Source organism: Solea solea, chromosome 17 (assembly GCF_958295425.1).
Source record: "Solea solea chromosome 17, fSolSol10.1, whole genome shotgun sequence".
NCBI classification, from domain to species: Eukaryota; Metazoa; Chordata; class Actinopteri; order Pleuronectiformes; family Soleidae; genus Solea; species Solea solea.
This window is the reverse complement of record NC_081150.1, coordinates 3494563-3515884: the sequence shown is the minus strand read 5'-3', so window position 1 is coordinate 3515884 and position 21322 is coordinate 3494563. Positions and strand designations below refer to the sequence as shown.

The window sequence follows — 21322 nt, the reverse complement described above, 5'->3', positions numbered from 1 at the left end:
TTCTTAGGACTCATCTGCTCTCAGAGTGCTCTCAAAACTGTGTATCTTGAGCATGATTAAATCATAAAGTGCAGATTAGACTGTGATATCTGATATCTCAGCTTCAGAGATTATCTGACAGCAGCCTTACTGCGTATCGAGGTGGTGTCAGGTGCCACCAGTGAACCAACCTGTTACTGTGACATGTTATTACAGCTGCAACAAACCATTATTTTCATAATCAATTCATCTGTTGAATATTTTCTTAGTTGTTTGGTGCATAAATGTTGTTTCCCAAACCTCAAAAATGCAGATGTTCTCAAAATGATTCAGTTTTAGTGATTTCTTCGCTTGTTTTAATCATTGTTTTTGTTTAGTAATCAATTAACAATCGAGTATTGACTCAACAGTTGTAATAGAAACTGTCTTCCTGGCTTTTGTGAGTAATGGTCACAACAAAGCTGTAACCAAAGGCTTGAACAGAGCACCTGATGTGTTTTATATTAAGGCCAGCCCATACTGTTTTGATTTTTTTGTGTCAACAACACAACCTGCCCAGACTTAGCACTGAATGGACGGGGTGGAAAAAGTCACTTTCCCCTACATCTGTGTCTTAATCGAAAGCAGCAAAGAATAAAAATACATCTGTCACTATAAAAGAGTAAAGCATTCATTGTTGGTCCTCTTCCTTTCACCCGTGTCTGTCTGTGGCGAGTCCAGACAAGCCTCTGGTAAAAAAGGGTGAGGATGTTTGTTCATCTCGCTACAACTGGGTCAGTGCACTGAGCGCAGCGACTCATAGTTCTGCGCCTTCACAGACCTTTTAGGAAGTGGATACAGCTCCTCGCCCCTCTTTAATAACTAGATTTTGCTCATTTTTACTCCTTTTTTTCGCGTCGGATGGTTTTTGTTTAGCGCTGCATCCCATTATGTTTGAATATTCTTAAATTAGGAGAAAGAAAAACTGTAGCCGTAGTTCAAAGTGAGATTATGCCGCTAACATAACTTCATGTTGAGTGTGTGTTCAGGCAGACAGGTGATCAGCCTCGTTTTCAAAGGTAATCACCTTCACAAACATACCTCTCTGTTTTGTTGTGCCCTGACCTGCTGAAAGGCTTCAGGTCAGCAGGTTCTGCCCTTACTCACTCACTCATTCATTCACATTGGCCTTGTCATGTTAAAGGGATAGTTCAGGTTCTTATAAAATGTGGTTGTATGGTCAGTGCTCACTACGCTGTGTGTCAAGACTCAAGAATTATCTTGGGACACAGAGTAAAAAACAATTTAACTCACCTAAATAAAATCTACACCCTTTTTTATTCGTCAGTATCTTAAGAATCAGCAATTTGACATCACATCCTACATAAGTAGTTAATTCACTGCAGCCTTCAACAGTGTGTTATTGTGACTTTATTGTTGGAAACCCATCTTTTAAAATTTACCCAAGTGACACAAACCTACCAACAGTTGGGGAAACAGTAGAGCAGCAGCTCTCGTCTTCACAGGAGCGAGAAACGCTGATTTTTCTCCGTGGACTTTGGTGTGGTCGAGTGAGCAGATTATACAGACCTCAGTTTCCAATTAGAGAAAGTTGTCTAATGATGAGATAAAGTGGCGTCTGACTATTTGCCAGTCCCTGAAACAACCACACTGAAGAAGACCCTGAACTATTACTTAAAGATGTAGGAAACACAAACTCCTGTTTCTGTGTGTGTGTGCATGCGTTTATGCATGAAATGGCTTTTTTTAGTTGTTAAAGTTTAGTGTTAGCAACATGACTGTGAATAGATTTGGGAGTGTACACACATGTTTAAAGGTTGGACTGCGTAATATGTGCGTGCCTGGCTCCAGTTTCCATTGTGTTTGATCAGCGTCTGCTTTGTAACATGGACAGTGTCTGGTGTTGGCTCTGCTGGACTGGAGCTTTCACTGCTGCCCAGCCAAACGTCTGCTGCCTGCACAGCAGCTCAGACTCTTCTGTCAGTAGACTTCATGGCTTGTGAAAAGCTCTTTCAAGGCCTTTTTTTTTAATCTTTATCACAATTACGGGTGGGTCAAAACTTCAATTTGGTGATATATTGTTGCCCTTCCTCGTGCAATACAATAATCGATACACCAGGGCAAATATATTTTAATTAACAAATCAAGGCACTATAAAGTTAACAGTTCTGGCCAGTTTCACTTGCCACGTGTCGATACTTGATGTCTGCTCGCGGCGGGGCTGCTTAAATGAATGAGGGAAAAAGTTGGAGGGCAAAAGATACCTGGCTGAAGAAGAGGGAGTTTACAGCAAGTTTGACGTTAACAAAAGTTCAGCAAAAGGTCTATTAAGACTTGATGGACTCACCCATTATGTGTCTCACCAAGATATTTATATCCGGTGATCTGGGCCAGTTCGCTTGGCTGTGGGCGGTCTTTTACGCCCCAGAGTTTTCCTATCTTTTGTATCTGAGGGGCGTTCCTATGTGCATGTGTCTACGGTAAAGATTTGTGTGCCACTTGACCGACAATCGCTGTAAACGAGTGAGAGAATGTTTTTAAACTACATTTGAATGCAGATTACACATGGTAGTCGCAGACTGTATAATGTGTAGCTCATTTATTTAAATTTTCTTCTTCTTCATGTGGACGGGCTGCCACTGGAATCATTGTATCGTGATGTTATTGGTATGGAGGACCATGTATTGTGTATCATGTGAAAATTATTATTATTATTATAAAGTGAACATTTGCAAATAATCACATTCTTTAATGATTTGCTTTTTTGGTGGCCATGTGTCCAGAAGTTTTTGGCTGTAATTTATTTTATTTTTTTCCCCCTGCATGACATGAACTTGAGTCCTCTTCCTCTGCATCTGTTTTCCTCATTTAGCAAATTGTGGTCATAATTAAGCTGACCAAAATTACAGTCAATGAGTTTAGTGGTGGTCACATGAGGGAAGTAATTTAAGGTAGTTAGTAAAGGAGCTAAAAATAAACATAATCAGCAAATTATACTAATATCAGTCACGGGATAGCAGCTCTATTTATTAACTTAATTTACTTTCAAGCTGATTTTAACCAACATTTCTCAAATTTGATCAAAGAAAATGTTTTTAAATGTGTTTAAAACCACTACTGTTACGCTAATATTAGGAGTTAATACATTGCAGCAATAAGCAGTAGGTGATACAAAAGTCTGGGCCACTGTAGAAGGGTAAGAACAACACAAAAGAGTGTCAAGGAGAATTAAAAATGTGTGATTAAGCAGCCCATTTTTATCAGAGTAACATTTGCCTCTTGTACTAAATCTTGGAGGAATGTTGTTGTTCCTCTTTACGTCCTCTTGTCCACAATTTCTGCTATTTCTCCAGTGCAGATTTCTTAACTTAATCTTTAATTTGGGGAATCCATGTCGATGGGACACATTCCATTTATCTTTTATCAACATGTCATCATTCCATCTCCTAAGGGTTATTTTGAAATTTTGAAAAATCTGACTTTCTTTTTGTGCAAATTTGAAAAAACAAAACAAAAACGCCATACTATATAAACAGGTTTTCATCTACAGGGATATTATTAAGTTCATGCAGACACATAATGGTTTCAACAGTGTGTGTACTTGCAATTCTCAAGCGGTACAATTCTCTCTCTCATGTGAGAACTGACTCATTATAGCCCACTGCTGAGCAAAATAAGTGATTTATGATGATTTACTTATGCAACAGTCGTTAAACAGTAGAGAGAGAGAGAGAGTACAGCTGAGAGTCATAAAAGTACCGTTCTGTGCTCAAAACAAACCCCAAACTAAGATGTTACAAGAGGCTTTTGCAGCACATCATCTGGCAAAGAACGACAAAGATGGGCGGAGGTAACACTTGCAGTAAGTTTGTTCTGTAACAACGTGGCCACAATTTACATACTGTATAATATAGAGTTGGATGGAGTTGGTAACTCCAACTTTGCACTGTGATTCAAATACTGTAAAAAATGCACCCACATGGTTTAGTAGAGGGCAGTTTTTTTTATTCCTCTATGTTTGTCGCGATCTCTTTAAGGCGCTTTTCCATTATACAGTTCTTGCACTACTCAGCTATACTTTGTTTTTTGTATCCTCAGTAATGAGTAATGATACAGTAAGTATCGAACAAACTCTCATCACTGATTCATCTGTGGATTATTTTCTTGATTTCAGTTCCCATTGTCATCTATAAAATGCAGAAAATGGTGTAAAATGTCGACCTGTTTTGAACACAATCCAAAAAATAGATCGGTTTACTCCATCAATTAATAATCCATTAATCGTGAATTGTTGCAGCCCTATAGAAGACATTTATTAGCATATAGAGCTAGGTTGTATCAAGGGCTGCAATGATTCATTTTTTTTTTTTTTTTAATAATTCCACCAAGCTTTGTGATTTTTTTTCAGTATCTCAAGTAGGAATATTTTCTGGTTTTTGTCCTTCAAATAACAAAGAAATCATTAAAACTGAATCACTGCGGTTTGTGGACAAAACAAGACATTTGAGAACATCCTGTTCTCGAGGTTTGGGAAACGCCAATCAACATTTTTCAACATTTTCTGACATCTTATACACCGAATGACAAAAAAAAATTTAAAAAAATGGACAGAACAGTTCATTATTAAAATAATTAAAGTTAGTTGCAGCCCTTGTTGTATCACAACTCCTCCTTGAGTCATTCTGAGATGGATTGATCTAATCAGTGGACAATAGACTGGCCGGATACACACACAACATACACCAGGCGACTGAATGAGAAACCACAGTGGAAGGTGGTTTGAGGGAAAGTTAAAAAGCTTCTCGTGATTTACCCTAATGATTCTTAACTTGCTGACTCAAACAGATCTGCCAGTTACCAGCGATTGATCCGCCCTCTCTGTTCTCCGCAGCTGTGTTGACTGTCTCCTGCATGGGAACCCTTGATTACTGGGTTGAGTGTACATTTAGGCTGAGGAGCCTGGCGGCCAGCTCATTGTGCCTCCCTTTCCAGCACACACACACACACACACATATGCTTTTTACTTTGATGGTGGAGAGCTGTAAATGACTGGTGCATCATCATCCAGCGCCTCAGGTTATCCACCCGACTTTATTAGCCTCATGAGCGGTTTGTGATGTTTATCTATGCTACAGTTCGTCTGCCTCGAGATGCCTCTGGCACTCGTTTCATGTCAGATAACCTCATGTTGGCAGTTGGCAGACAGTCACATGCTTTTTTTTTTTGCATCATTAGAAGCCTCAGCTGTGATGGTTCGGGACGATGCCTTCATTAAATTTTATGATTTGTTGATTTTAATAATCTGTTGTATTTTGTTTTGATGTGACCTCGCTCTTATAATTGGCACAGGTGTCATGAAATGACTTCAGTGCATGAGCTGAGTTTGAGGCGGATCTGCAGCCAAGGGTTATGATTACACTTGAGGCATATCCATAGTTAATGAATAAATTTTCCCCGTTTAATAAAACATCATATTAATATCAAGGGATAATAAATGTGATGGGAAAAATCTGCGAATGATGAAACATTTTGAAATCTGTCATCGGAGCCTTGGTTGGTTATCAATAACAGATGTTTTTAAACATGTCACTCTTGATTTTCTAAATTGATTTTAAGCACTTTACTACCATTAGGGTTGGGTGAGTATGGCAGCGAATAATGAAACTATTAGCCAGTTTGAATCCACAAATTATGCCTTCATATTTGTGCCTTATCAGTGTTCAAGGCATCACATTGTCTTCAGAAAGCGCAGTGCTGTAATTGCAATAAGGAAAAGGACCAAACCCAAATTACCGGCCTTGTATTACAAGCATATCATAGCATTTCCTGGATGTTGTATAATAAAATGAAAAAAATGCGAGACATGAGCCATCTGGCCTGACTCTTATGATGTTATGAGTGGAAAAACACACTGAGTATGCTCAGTGGAAGTTTAATGAAGCTCATTCAATCATCTGTCCTCAACACAGATGCTCGTTGTGTTATTGAATGTGTCCACCAGTGTTGTTGCAGTCGCTTATTATGCACAAAGATGACGCACAATTCACATTTTGAATGCAGCGTTTCTGTGAAGTCCGTCTCTCAGAGACATGGTGTCAGTGCTCAGGGTGAAGGCGCAGTAACAGAGGTGTCAAGGCCGCTCCCAACTCAACATCCAACCACTGAATACCACTGCAGTTCTTTCCATTGTCCCCTGAACATCAGGGTTTCATTTGGTTCTATAATGTTGGCGCTTGTCAGTATATGATCAGAATTAAAGCTTATTCTCATCAACTATTGAATGGTTTTCCTTGAAGGTTTCTTATACCTTTACTCGCCTACAGAGGATGAATCGTGCAGGTGATAGTATGCTAAATGGTGAAAATGGTAAACTGTTGCAACTCAAGTTCTTACGTGGTCTGAAAATAAAAGCCACATATTCCAAGTTGAATAACTTTTGACATAATTTTTCAAGCCAAACCATCTAAACTGTCTTAGTATCCTCCTTGCCAATTTGGATAGTTTGATGCTGTAAATTGTTGTGTAGTTTGGACCAGTAATAACTGCCTAATGACAAATTTTACACCTATTCTGTTTATAGACAAAATGGATTACGGCCTGGACGTGATTTTGGAGTGTTAATTGGCACAAGTGGAGCCTTTGTACAGTGGCCATGTTTCCATCGAGTTAAAAGGTTCGGGTTGGCACAGTATGGTGCAAATTATTATGTGTTTCCATTAGGAATGGTACCAAAATATCCAGCCCCAACCATTCTATTTTTGGCACCCTCCCCTTTGGGTTCACCAGTGTAAAAGGGTATGGGTACGGTTAAACTGGAGCGACAGTCAGCTGATTGGGCGAAAGAAAAACCCCATTGGGACCAGTGTATCCCATATGTCCCATAGAACTTGAGTCGTTCACTGTCGCCACACCGGTACAACACCATTCTACGTATTTCTCTGACGTTGCCATCGGTCGCAGCCCACACCCCGCCTACCAAATAAAGGTAGTGTTCCCAGTGGAAACACAAACGAAGTCTTTACCATTCCAAACTGTTCTAATCCAAACCTTATCATGAAGAAAACACAGCATTTGACAGGTCACAGGTGTAAATAATCAAATGAATGATGGTGGAGTTCCCATTTAGCTCTCATCAGTTTCAGGGTACATGCTGGTTCACTTTTACACTGTCCTGACTTCCATGAACTGAACATAGCCATCGTTAATGCACTTGTGTAGCACACATGTTCTCCCTGCTAAAACACGACATTGACTTGGACTATACCACTCAAAGGTTTTTATGAGTGTATAATCACTTGAAAATAATAATTAAAAAAAATTGTTTGGTTTTCATAGCCTGAGAATAAGCCTTTTGCATGTGCTGTTGTAAATTGTCTTGTTTTATGAAGGTTTGTTCAGCGAGCCAGACTTTGTGTTTCTCATTTTCAAGCATAAGCTTATTACAGAAATGAAGTAGAATGACAAGCTTTCTGGTATGTGAGGCCACTATAATTCTCCTTACACTTGTGGTAAAGTGAGGGGTACGTGGTGGCGTCCTACGTTTGTTGCAATCTGCAGTCTCACCATTAGATGTCACTAATTATTACACACTTAGAAGAAGACCTGCAGTATCAACAAGTTTTCCGTTTGCTGACATTCATGTTCTTCTACTGTCCTTTTGGTAGACACTCAAATACCACAGGTCACCAAGAGTGTAAATGCTAATTGCATGTCTATGTGGTGTCGTGTTTGCCCCACTGACTTAGACCGTCACAGATCCACACTTTGTAGTTGGACCAGTCTCCTTTAAAATTCAGCCCCAGAGTCTGAGAGATGTTTGCTTTAAACTCACTGACTCTCGACTCATTTCCAATCCTCTCTCGGACAGGAAAGCAATCTTATAACAGGGGACAGGAGAGGAAATGATAGTCGAAGAAAAGGCACGGGCACACTGCTTCACAGTGCATCAGTGCAAATATGTGCTCTGTTGTTCTTGTTGTAGTGGCTGAGGATTTGTTTCAAAATGACCATCTTTGGGACGCTTGACCGGTCCATTTGTGTTGAACACCTTGCAGACACGCTGGACATGTTCATGTACTATATATATGGAAGATACATTCCCAGTAACAATCACTCAGTGATTAAAATAACATTCTTCTACTAACTTACTTTCTCCGCCATGTCGATGACATTGAGGAAACAGGGAGGTTTCAGGGGAAGTGCAGTGGGTGTGGGACGTCTGGCCTGCGGGGCGTGCATCTGAATATACTGGTGAATTTACAAAACTCCTGCATGTGTTCAGTAAGAGGATTCAGCACATGTAAAATAAACAAAAGGAAGTGCTCATATTTAGGATTATCCTGTTTGAGGCAGACATACACTGGTCTTTGCTTCTCTGTATTGGACAGACTACCTAATCCTGTAATCAGGATTGAAAACTTGATTCCACTGCCAAGACTAACTAATCCAAACCTGGTAAACCAGCAGCATCCTTATGCTCATCGGACATCTTATTTAAAGCCACACAAGTAGCAATAGCAGGCTACTTATAACCGATCTATCCCACACAGTCTGGTTGTTCCTATTGTGAGTGGCATTGGCTGCACTTTTTCTGCCATTTCTTGTGACTTGCTCGCTAACTTCTGGTTAGAATTAGAATTAGTGAGAATCAACTCTGCTTCAGTGGCATTTTATGCCTCTTTGACTTTGTGTGAAGACTCCCTTCATGTGCTCAGAGAGCACAGGAATGTTGCATGCAGGTGGGGCAGGATGGTAACTGACAGACAGTTAGACCAGCCTGTCATTCCATGTGGTCCCAGCATAGTGATTGTTGTTTATTACAGTAGTATTTGGAAACAAATCATGAACCCTAAATAGTTCAGTGCAATATGTGTTTGGTAACTTGGTACGGCCCTGAAAAGACCCTCGAAAATGTTCCCCCATACCAGATCGGAGACTTATGCTGTGTTCCATTTATATCAGAACTTGAATGTTGGAACTGGGAGTGACGTCACCCCCACAGTGTTCCAATAAATAACTTAGTTCATGGTTAACAATACCGGTCAATATCAGCGCTCTCCGTGGTATTTTGTGTACACAAACACCCTGAAACAACTGTGACACAAGTGCCACTAATGAAATCTGAGTGACCCCGAAAAATTCCGACAAGAAATGTAATGCACCGATACTGTCGTGTCCTTTCTCGCTCCGTAGGCAACAGCAATTGTTCTTGATGAGTTCTTTTGTAAAGAACTGTAACTAAACAACTCTTGTTACTTTGATGTAGACCGCTTGACTTTGGTTTTCGCCGGTAAATCCCTGTACTGTTCAGACAAAAGAGAAAAATGACTATTGGGTTTCTTTTGTCAGAGAGTGGGTGAGAGGAGACACGAAGCCTGAAGGGAAGTGTGTATTCATAACAACAGTGCCTCTTTCTTTCTCTCTGTGTTGTCTGGCATTGTGGCTCCTCTTTGCTCTGTTGTATTGTGGCTTCTGCTGGTGGTCAGATGGGGGACCTTCTCCACTCTCCTTGTCAAAAGTGCTCTTTTGTTTTTGCTATTGTTTTGTTTTTTTTATGTCTGGGCCTGTGAATCTCTTTGTGGTCACCTTCCTGACTCTCTCTCTCTCTCTCTCTCTCTGCCCATCACTCAGTACATTTACATGACATTAAAACAAACTAATGATTGTGTTAGTCTGACTAAACCTGGACCTTTTTAAATACATGTTAGTCTGACATGCATGAATTTCTCAAAGCTGGACTAAAAGACTGAGGCATACACCACCGTTCCCACCCCTGCTAACACGCAGAAATAATTGAAGACGTCAGTTCACAAAAGACCAAAGACATATACAGTATATGTGTATATATATATATATATATGTGTATATGTGTATATATGTATATATATATGTGTATATATATATATATACATATATATATATATATATGTGTATATATATATATATACATATATATATATATATATATATATATATATATATATATATATATATATATATATATATATATATATATACATATACATATTTTTGCAGATAAATTTTTTTAAGTTTTTTAAGTTAGTGGATGCTAGGAATGCTGTGTTCCATTTACATCAGAGCTCAGAAGTCGGAACTGGGTGTGATTTCACCCCTGAATTCCCCACCTTCCAGTTGAGAAGTTGGAAAAAACATGTCTGTGAACCGTAAATAACAAAGCTTCACATGGTATTTCGCGGACAATCCAATCTGACTACAAATGTAACGCACCAGAAGACGAATTGTGCTCGGGCATGCTAACAACTAGCTGCATGCTAATCTGGAAACTGCCTCATACCAACAAGCTGAAAGCGGAGCAGGGGCGGAAACACTGTATACAATAAATCAATCCCCCCCCCCCCCCCCCCCACTCGTGCTTGTTTACCGGGACAAGGACAGTAGCAGTCAAATAACATATGTTGAAATGTACTGTTTGTCCATCTCCATTACAAACCCACTCACAGAAACATCCCAGCTCTAACCGTGACTGGCAGTGGATCTGTCCCAGTAACAGACCTAACAGTGTATTGGGATTTTAGGTGCCAGTGGGGAAGGAAGGACCCTGCTGGCTTGTCAGCATCTCTGATCCCTCTGTCACAATGGGTCCCTCTCCCCTCCCACTCATTTCCCTGCCAAGCTGGGAAGAGTAAATATTTATCAGCCCTCACAACAATGGCCTGCTTGGAGGAGAGAAAGACTTTGACCAGAGCTCAGGAGAGGCCTGTAGTCAACACTTGTGTCTGTCGGGGCCGGAGGATGAGCTGCTGGAAGATTAAACTGGGGGCCTCTGATTCATTTTCAAGTAGTAAAGTTACTGGTTATGTTACAATGCTAGACCTGTTCTGATACTGAAGGCTGAATCGAAGACTTGGGTGAGTGTGTAAGAAATTCAATCAAGCTTGTTTACTCGGGAGATTATGCAAATGTAGTCTCAAATCAATGTCAGCTTAAACCTGAATTATAAAAACAGTGTTAGGATTTAGAAGTGCAATGTTTGGTATTTGAAAATGTTATCTTTGTAGCCGCAGGACTGGGATGGCTTCAGATACAGCAGTGTGCCTTGGTCCAACATTTTGTTCCAGACGGAAACATCGCGACAACAATTAGGTTTTTATAAAATGTAGTTTATTTGTGGTTTCCATATCGTTCAATAAATAATAATAACAATAATTACCTTTTTCATGTGGGTGACATTTAATTATTTTTTCCCACCAAATGTCATCACAACAGTTTTGATGGGTGGCTCTCAGGTTTCATGGCCTGCAGAATATATATTGTTATTCCTGAGAGGAGGAATCCTCATGATTTACGTGAATTTGCATCTCCTGCTTTTAGTGGTAAAGGATTTCCAGTTTTGAAGACGGTGTCAAGTGACACAATCAATGCTGCCACAAAGGTATGGCATCTCGTATGGTTTAACAGTACGCACCTTTGAGAAGGTTTGAACAGGGGAAACTTGAAATGGAAAGTATTGAATGTTTTCTTTTTTAATTCAAAAGTGGTTAACTAAACAAACTAGGTTGAAGGGGGTTTCTACTGCCATTTTTTTATCATATCAGTCTTTTCCTCACGTAAATAAAAGTAGTAAAACAATATCCATCAATTTGCCACATGTAGAGAAGTTTGTGTATTTGTATTAATATGACTGACATATCCGAGCTGTAGCTGCATTCAGTAGTAGAGCAAGTCTCCTTTCAACTTGAAGGTTGTGGGTTTCATTCCCAGCTCCGCTGGTCTACATGTCGATGTGTTTGAAGACACTTAATCTGACATTGCTCGTGACAGCTGTTCGCGTGTGAATGGGTATTAAAGGTGTGTGATATAAAATGAAACATACAACATAGCTGCACTGTATGAATGTGTGAGTGAATGGGTGTGAATGGTCGTCAAGATTAGAAAAGTGCTATATAAATACAGACCATTTACCATTAGTGTCAGAACCCCAAATAGTTAGGTAGGCTGGAAAATAGACAGAACCTTTATTGTTGTATAGCAAATGGCAGTAAATGGCTGTGTTTTTGCCCTTGCTTTTCTAAATTGCCAGGGAAATCTGCAAAAAAACAAGTTCTGAATTTGTCACGGCAACAACCTAACATAATAACATTTACTTTAGTGTAATAATTGGGATGAAAACTTGTCTTTGTTCACAATAAGATGAGAAATATAAAAAAACGACTCTCATTCCTGTACTTGTCTTTCGGCAGCGGCAACTTTGTACTTGCAGCTGAAATGAGATAAAAGAGACATTCCTCGAATATATTCATCACACAATGTCGTGTAATATTTAGAAAAGGAAACACCTGCTTAAATGACTAACATGAGTATAATGCAAGCAGGTGCTCGCGCACATGTACACCATGAGGGATAATTGGGCCCTTCAACATTCCCATGTAAAAACTTGTGGCTTAAAGATCACATGGTTTTACTTCCCAATGTTACTTCAGGGACAAAGAGCGAACTTTGAAATGATTGAAATGAAGAACATTTAAAGGTATACTCTGATTAGAGGTACAGCCACCCCCCCAATTTGGAGTGTTGTTCAATAACTCATTACTGAGGTTTAAATATCATTAAATAGTTGGATTTTATATTTTAGTTATAAATGGAGGAAAATACATTGACTAAATATATTGCTCCAAAAAATCTCCATCAGTTATCACTCATTGGTTCCCCTGATTTCTAAAAATTGGCATCGGCCACATCGTATACCTATATCATTCTTCATTCTTTAACACAGCAGAATCGTCCAAAAAGTGCACTTTCCACTTATTTGGGCTGCTATCTCTCAGATCTCATCTGTGAGGGAAACAAGCGCACTGATTTTGGATAGATATAACACACAATCAAATCAGAAATCAAATGTAAGGACGTAAGCGGCTAATTGGCTCCATCCGTGCATCCGAGTGCGATACAGTATGTGAAATGGCAGAGGGAGGAGAGGCTTTGAGGCTGGTGACTTCCAGGAAACTGCATGATTTTGAGACACGTGACCAATAAAACTCTGGTTTTATTGTTTTTTTTGGCACGTACATGTGGTTAGATTTCTTTAAACTGTCGTACTCGTGCATACGACGACAGAGTTGCATTGATACCATGGAGAGATAGGATGCATTACATCATGTCGGGAGATGTGAACCTCCTGTGTACCAGGTGCTTTCTTTTATCTTTCTGGACTGAGTCTGTGGAGGTACAGACATGATAAATCAGGTGAGAATGCGAGACAAGTCATTACAACCCCATTCGCTTAAAAAAAAAACCCCAGTCAAAGGTACCTATGTATGTAGAAGATAGTTTGCAATTAGCACAGAAACTGCAGCTGTACAATGTGGAAAACATCAACAGTCTTGGCAGATGTTTGTGCATTCAGAGATCAGGTTCACAATTTCATTCCAGAGCTGCTGGAATTGATTCATCTGGATGTCACAGTTTGTCTGCGTACTTAATGTGGAAATAATGCATCGCACAGCTCCACCGGAAATATGCATCTACAGCCCACATGTGGAAAGCACAAACATGATTTTGGTAACGCACTACAGGCAATGGTGCACTGTAAGCTTTATTCTAAATGACTTTGTCAGGAGGTCTGGAGAGGATACGTCCACTCCTTCTGCCCTCATTTAATTCTGGTTGTAACAATAGGGGAAAACAATATAAGAATTAAAATTCAGATCATTCCAGGGAAATTTGCGAAATGTGCTGGCAGCAGCAATTAACGCTTTTAAAGCTACACTTTTAAACTTTTCCATTGAGCTGATAATTTCATAAATTGAATTGCAGCAGTAGGCTTTCGGTTGGTTCAGCGCTACGTTTTCGGGTTTCTTGTGTTTCCGTCATGGTACAGTTTGGTTTGTTACAGTACGGTAACTTCCGGAAAGGAACATCCCTCCCACCATAAGTGGGAGGGGTCAATCGATTTACCCACCTCTGCTACCTCCTGTCGTCATGTGTGTATGACGTTGCTCGGTCACATTCTGTCACATCCATAACGCTGGAGTTACCCGTTCAACAGAGGTACGGTCAATTCAATATTAACTGACTAGCCTGCTTGAGTTTATTGGCATTCTATTAGCCACATCCCATCCATTAGCCTCGCCTTACTACATAGTGAGGTGCTTACGTAATTATCGGCACCTACCTAAAGCAATCAGAAGTCCCCTGCCTCTGACAAGTGCTTTTAACCTTATTTTGTTTCCAAATGGTTGTCGTATGCCAAAAACACCTGAGGTTTTTGGCATACCAACCGCCTAGTGCGAAACTGAATGCTTCTTCAAGTGGCATCATGCTTGGAATTCTGCTTGTATGCACGATATGATGGAATATTTACTGCTGGTCTATTCACATGGGATAAGTATTAGCTGGGGTAATTTTTTTACCTTTTTACCCAAGGTAAGAGTCACTGTAATCTTTACTGACATCATGCACTGATGATTACTGACATGGCACATTCGGACGGGACTAAAATGACTGAGAAGCTCTGGTAATACTTTCTTTACTCCACCCATCCATGTCAAACTAATCCCGTCCAAATAGGGTTTAAGGCTGCATGGACTCAGGCGTTGATGATCCACTGCTCCCTCAAACACTAAGGGCAAAAGTGTTATTTTGTGACTGAAAACCATTTGCGCGTAGTTGCTGAAGTAAAACAAACTGCAACAGACCAGCAACGCTGGATTTCTGTGGGCTCATTTGTTTTCAAGTCATTCTTCTGCCTTAATTGAGACGAAACATTGTGGACCCTGTGTCATGGCGTCAAATCCACATTTCACTGATGTCACAATTGCTTACTTTGTATCTCGTATATCTCCCGATTAGTAACTACGCTCACTTTTCCGTGAAAGCGCTAATTCTAATGTCAGTTGAACTGTATTTACTGTATATCAGAGCTTGGGTGAACACCAGTCCCAAAGCTCCTGATATCATTGGTGAAACCTCTGGTCCTACTATTATGTCTTTTGGGGGGGGGGGGGGGGCCCATTGACCTAAAGCATGATGTAATTCCATAAGCTTGTCACTAATAATTTCCCCCTCCCTTTTAATGACTCTGAAAGTAATGCCAGACCCCAGACTGGGCCTCCGTCAATTTAAGGGTGTGTAGTTATTTTCCCCCTTGTCTGCTTTTATAGTAATTTTACACTGTTTATAAATATTTATGGACATTTATGGACAGCTAATAAAGTCAGCGTCGGCTAAAGGGAACTAGACAACTTTCCACTTATTATCATTTTTTGAGCATTACTGTTCCTCTCTGTTACTCCGCGTTCTGGTGCCAAGAAGCTCTACCCACCATTTGAGCCATAATAATAATAACAACTTGTTTTCTCACGTGAGGGAAAAACAGCCCCTCGCTCCCATGAGTACTATATGCATCTACATGCCTGGTGGAGACAAACATGCCCTCATGTGTTCATTATGTCTGCATGGACGGGCTGAGGGAAATGCACACACACCTGCACATGCCCGCACATTTTCATCCAGCCTTTCCCCTGCGTGCTCCATCACACACACACACTAACACACACACACCTGTACACACACAGACACCTGTAGGCCCTTTTTCTTCCCTTGTTTTACTGTATCGCTTTTCTGTTTGATGTCAAATTTGTTTTTGGTTGTCGAGGCTCGGTGCCCACAGAGGAGTCAGATGTTGTGTGAAGTGGACAAGCTGTCAGGAGGAGAAAGGGGGCGCCATTATTGTTTCAGTACAGTTTGTTTATTCTTAAAGGTTGGCATCTTTGATGTGTCATCCGGTGTAGAAAAGAGGAAAGACCCACCATCGCCACATCTTTGTTATTGTTTCTTTTCTATCCTTTTAATTAATGATTTGTAACTTCATATCAATTCTTGTACTGAAAACTATTCACTAAATATATGTATGTGGATGTTTTGGTAACATTAGCAACACGTTTGTGTGACTTTACCACATTTTGTAACCTTTTTCGTAGCGTAAGTCATGTTTTTGTAATGTTAGTAAAATGTTAGGAAATAAGGCTCCACCTATTTCTGTTTAAAGAAAACCTAACTTTCTTTAACTGTGTTTTCTTATTTGAAGTTTAGTGAAGAATGATGCATTTGCATTTACATGACATTGTACAAAGTTATCATTTTTGAAGATAAATAACTGAGAGGGTTTTTGTGTGTGCTTTGGTTTAGATTTTTTTTGGACAGCAATTGCCAAAATCTTATTTTGTTACTTTCTCCTTTGTTTCAGGATACTTCCTGTCAAAAAATCACATTACCTGCATTTCTTTATGCATCTATATTACAAAATATCCTCCAAAAAGGGACATTTTGGCTCCCTTGAGACCGACCCACCCTGAGTTGAGGGTGTTCATTACCAACTTAAGATGGCCCAAAGTATATTCTAACAGGAAATGACAGTAAAACAATAGATAGCAAAAACACATCCTGAGGGCTGGACCTGGATTCCACCCTATTCTATTCTCTCTCTGCACACATATGCCGCGCTGCACTCTGTCCACTGTCGTAGAGCCAACTGTGTGTGTGTGTGAGTGCGCATGTGTGTGCGTGTGCGTGTATGAAAGTAGTAGTGCACATGTAGGATTATTTCTAGGGTCCATTTGTCAAAGGAGACATTTATCATGGAGCCCACTGTTGTCAAAGCTGCTGCTTTTCCACCATGTCTCCATTACGCTCTGCTGGTACTCACTCAGACATTCAACACCTGAACCGACACACACGGTTAGTCATACACACACACACTCGAACTCCTACACAAAAATGCATACAAACACATTCACCATAGCTGAGTTTTTATGCAGAGTAGAGAAGATAAAAGGTTACAATGGGGGAAAAAAAGAAGAAGAATTCAACAGATCTTGTTTTCCACTCAATTCCTCATGTCCCTTTTCATCAGTATTCAGTCCCTGCAGTGTATTAAAGTAATGAGACTGGATTCCAGCCTGATTATTTTTACCATTCTTGTTGTGCTTAACGTGTCATGAAATGGAGCCATGAACTCTGCTCGCATCCTTCAGCTGCTCCTCCAACAGAAGGGCAGGCTGGCTGTTGGCAGCTGTCCCCACAGCGGCATCTGCTCGGCTTCAGTGTCCTTGAGCAACTCATTGTCCCTGCAGAGCAGTAAGACGATCGCGGCTCTGACCTGACTGCGAAAGTATTTTCCTCGTATGAGATGCCTTTAATAATTAAAGGCTCAATATGCAACTTTTAGTCAAAAAAACAAAAAAGTCTTACAAACAAATATGAACTGAGAGTGACATCACACTCCTTCTCTGTTTTGTTAGTGAGACTTTTAGTAGCTGGTCCTCAAGTTGCATTTGTGGACCCATTGAAAATGCTAGACTTTGTAAATATGCTTATTCACTGTCTACTGCTTCATTCTCCACACGAAGGTTGCTGGAACCAATCCCAACTGACACAGGGCAAAAGGGTGGAGTACACACTGTACAGGCAACATACAGAGAGAACAACCATTCACTTACTTACACATTACACCAACATACTATATTCAAATGTTTACTTACTGTGTCTAATAATACACGTACTTTTGAATGCTCCTCCATTTATATTCATGACCTACAGGCCCCCTTTACACATGGCGTTTTCTGTGATCAGATAACAATCAGATAGCACTTCACCACATGATTTATGCCTGGTATTAACATGTATCTCGGGTGTCCACATCAAGATCTGATTCTTATCCAATCATCCCCGCCTTACCGTCGTCACATGAAGTTGCGCAATTGTATGGACTCAATCTTTGCTTTTTGAAGCAGGGGAAGAAGTCGTTTTCGACAAGTGGAAAACCGCAGAGGAGACAGTTTTGATTGAAATCCAGTCACAGAAAACACATTTTAATGCCAGGTGTAAAGGAGACAAAGTTTAATGGAAATTCCAAACTCAAGAGTTCAGTATGTCCTGTACATTTGTATGTCATGACTCCAAATTCACAAATTCCACTTGAATGCAACAGTAAACACAATATGTTACATGGTGTGAAGTGGCAGAAACCTGGATTTACTTTTAAAGAAAACTCTTCTTTGGCTAAAAAAGGCTTCAGATGAGGAGAGAAATAAGACCAGGGCTGCTTGTAACAAGTAACTTGATGTATACATGATATCACATTGGTGGCTAACTGGAATAGGCATTATAACTTACTGGCATTAGCTGTCATGATCACATTTTGTTTTGACCTGTCATGTGTGCTCAACCTTGACGACTAGTTATTGGGCCTTTAGAGTGTAAAATTCTTTCCCCTTGACAATTGTAAAAAAGAAAAGACAGAAGAAAACAATACAAGGCGTAGTCTTAAACTGATGTTTGATGGCAAATAATAAAAGGGAATGGGAAGCTGTTAGAGAATAATTACACAATATTTGTAACTGTAGTTTGTTATCACTTAATCAGTCACTTAATGGTGTTTTTTTTTTTCAAATAGGAACTCTGGTTTCCTTAATGAAGGAAAGGGAGAATAATAAGTGAAACGACCGCTACAAAACATTTTACGACAAGGTGACATTGTTCGGTTAAAGTCTAACTAAGATCTGTTACTAATTTACACCACATATAGTCCCGTGCAAGTTGCTTTCATAGAAATCAAAGATTACAGTCGAAGTTTTAGAGCTCATCTTCTCCATTTATTTTGTGTGTGTGTGTGGATTCTGTGAAGAGCTCCGGTTTAAACCTGCCTTTGCACCTGAGTGCCACTCTCTTTATATCAATCACTCTGGTCACTTACCTTCCAGTTCACTTCACTTTGTTCTTTCATGTTGTTTTTGTTCGCAGTATATCACAGTGTGGCAGCGTGTTCTGTTTTCTTGTTTCTGAGAGTTAATTCATCGTGCCACACAACACAACCCCTGTTTTGTTTTACCTTCGCTTATCTCAGACTGTAGAAAACGAACAGAGGAGACAAGGCAGAACGTGTGTGTGTGACAGATGCAGAGATATAGAGATGAGGCAGTGAGAGAGATGTAAATGTTGTGTGTGTGTGTGTGTGTGCAGCAGCTGCAGAGGCCCTGGTTCCCTTCTCACTGGCGTATACCTCTCCACAGGGAGCAACAAGGGCTCCACATGCCCTGAGTTCAGCTCTAACCGCCTCCAGAGCTGGAGACAACCCTCTCACACACACACACATGCTTACATACTCCACATAACATGGACTCCATACACTCTGTGGTCCCCACTTACTTGTTTTCTACCGTACGTCCTATCATCTGTTGTATTTTTGTCCTGTATCATGTTCAGTTAAGTCAGTTCAGCAAACTGTGTGAATGAATGGTATTACAACAACACGCAGGAACAATAGGTGAAAGGGTCAAAATGTAGCACAACAATGTGCACGGAATAATAAAAAAAACATCTCTTTGTCTCTTATACACACGCAGACAGGCGTTCTGGAGCCAGAAAGCCCCTTTGGTAAATCTAATTCAGTTCGCTCCAGCCCAGTTCTGCACCCCATGAACCCTCTGAGGGCCCTCCAAGAGCCCACTTGTCCTTCAGTGAGATGACACACGATGAAGTCACTCCATTTGCCTTGGCACCGGTGTCTTTGTTTCAGGCAGTGCGGTGGTGATGTGCCAAGGGCTATGTTCTCACAGCAGAGTGTTCTGCCCAGTTCCCGGAGAGAGGGACAAGGCCATAAAACCTAAAGCATCGTCTGTGTAGCACAACAAATCGTAGTGTTAGGATGCAGCGTGCCAAACTTTTTTTTTGCCCGTCATCCATAGAGGTTACGTCATTATGCATTTCAGCTACAGTACAGTAAGACTATCGCAGCTTTGTTGGTCCAGATCACATGACGACACGGAAATGTCGTGTGGGATACACAGCGATCCTACAACCTTTTACAAAATCTACCACAGAGCGCTACAGGAAGTCTTTCCTACCTGTGGTCATCGGACTCCACAACTCCTCCCTCCCTTAATGTTTGACATATATGTTGACATCTGTGCAGTTCTTTAAGTTATCTGTGCAATAACCTATTTATGTGCAATAACTCAAATTACAACCATCGCTGGATTATCCATTCAACACTGTGTATAGTGTACATCTCCCCAACATGTATATATTGACATTTTACACAAGAGTGCATATGTTTACTTATCTTTATGTTTACTCTTGTTTGGTTTTGTTTTTTTTTTTTTTATTATTCTTATATACTTCTTTGCTCTTTGAATAGGTGCAGCTGTAACACAAGAACTTCCCCTCGGGGATCAACAAAGTATTCTGATTCTGATTCTGATTTTGATCACTGGATTGGATATGGGACCGATTAAATTGTAAAGTCCGATAGAATCCAAAATCCTACATACCGCATGCTTCACTTTGCACACTATGGCTATAAAAAATGTAAATTAGAGTCAGCATTAGCATTTTAGCTGAGTCATGTTTTGGGCTGTTCATTTCTTCTTTATGGGAGAAGAATAATTGTTTTTGTTTGTGTCAATGTCTTGAAATGGCTTGCACAGATGTTTTGTTAACAGCTTCATAGTTCAAAATTCAAAAGGGTCTGATATTGGTAGATAGTTGAGTTAGTGATATTGTTAAATAAAAAACAAGTCTATCACATTAGTACAACGTTCATCTGCCCAGCTGTTGGAGTGTTCCCATCCACGTTACCCAGTGAGGAGTTCACAGAACTGGGAGGAGAAGCAGTGAAAGTCTTAAGGACTTATATTGTTAAACGTCTGGGGGGACCCAACTTTTCTTCCTCCACAAGTAAGATAGCGCATTTGGTTTTAGGCGTAGGTGTTGCCCACATCTTCGGTCACGAGTCTGCGGCTTCAGGTCAATCTGGGGTTGCTTTTGTTGAGGCTTTTTTTTGGGAATTTTTTCTGTTTCTTCACTGTTTGCTGCCATCTCGTTAAACTCTGAGGAAGTACCATTGGGTACAGGCAGCATTGCTATAGAACTATGGGAGAGAAATCGAGTTCCTTAAAAATCCAGTCGTCCCAAACCATTACTTTGAATTGATTCCTCAAATCAATGAATTGCCCAGCTTTAATCCCATTAAACTGCTGAATGCAGTAGACTTCACTTCTGAAGCTTTTCAAGGGCGTTCCTTTGGATTTTACAGTCAAACTCCAACCTGTTTGGAGCCACCTTCTTGCTTTACTAGCTCAATTTTGCTGTTGTTTTTGTCTGAAGTATCACTTCCGTGTGTTCAACGCCAATTGCCTTATACAGCATTGTCTCAATTCACAGTAGTTTTCATGTTACAGACATTTGTTTATATTCAAAAGTTATGCACTACAGTTTAAAATGTATGGTTTTTATTTCTGGAACGTTTTTTGGATTCATATCAGATTCCTGACAGGATTTGTTTTGAATAAAATGCGGTTGAACT

General features: G+C 40.2%; 1 protein-coding gene across 1 annotated transcript in view; it reads left to right on the top strand.

The window, feature by feature from the left end:
- Window positions 1-21322, top strand: part of disp1 (dispatched homolog 1 (Drosophila)) — a 96655-nt gene that overhangs the window by 31917 nt on the left and 43416 nt on the right. The window lies entirely within an intron of this gene.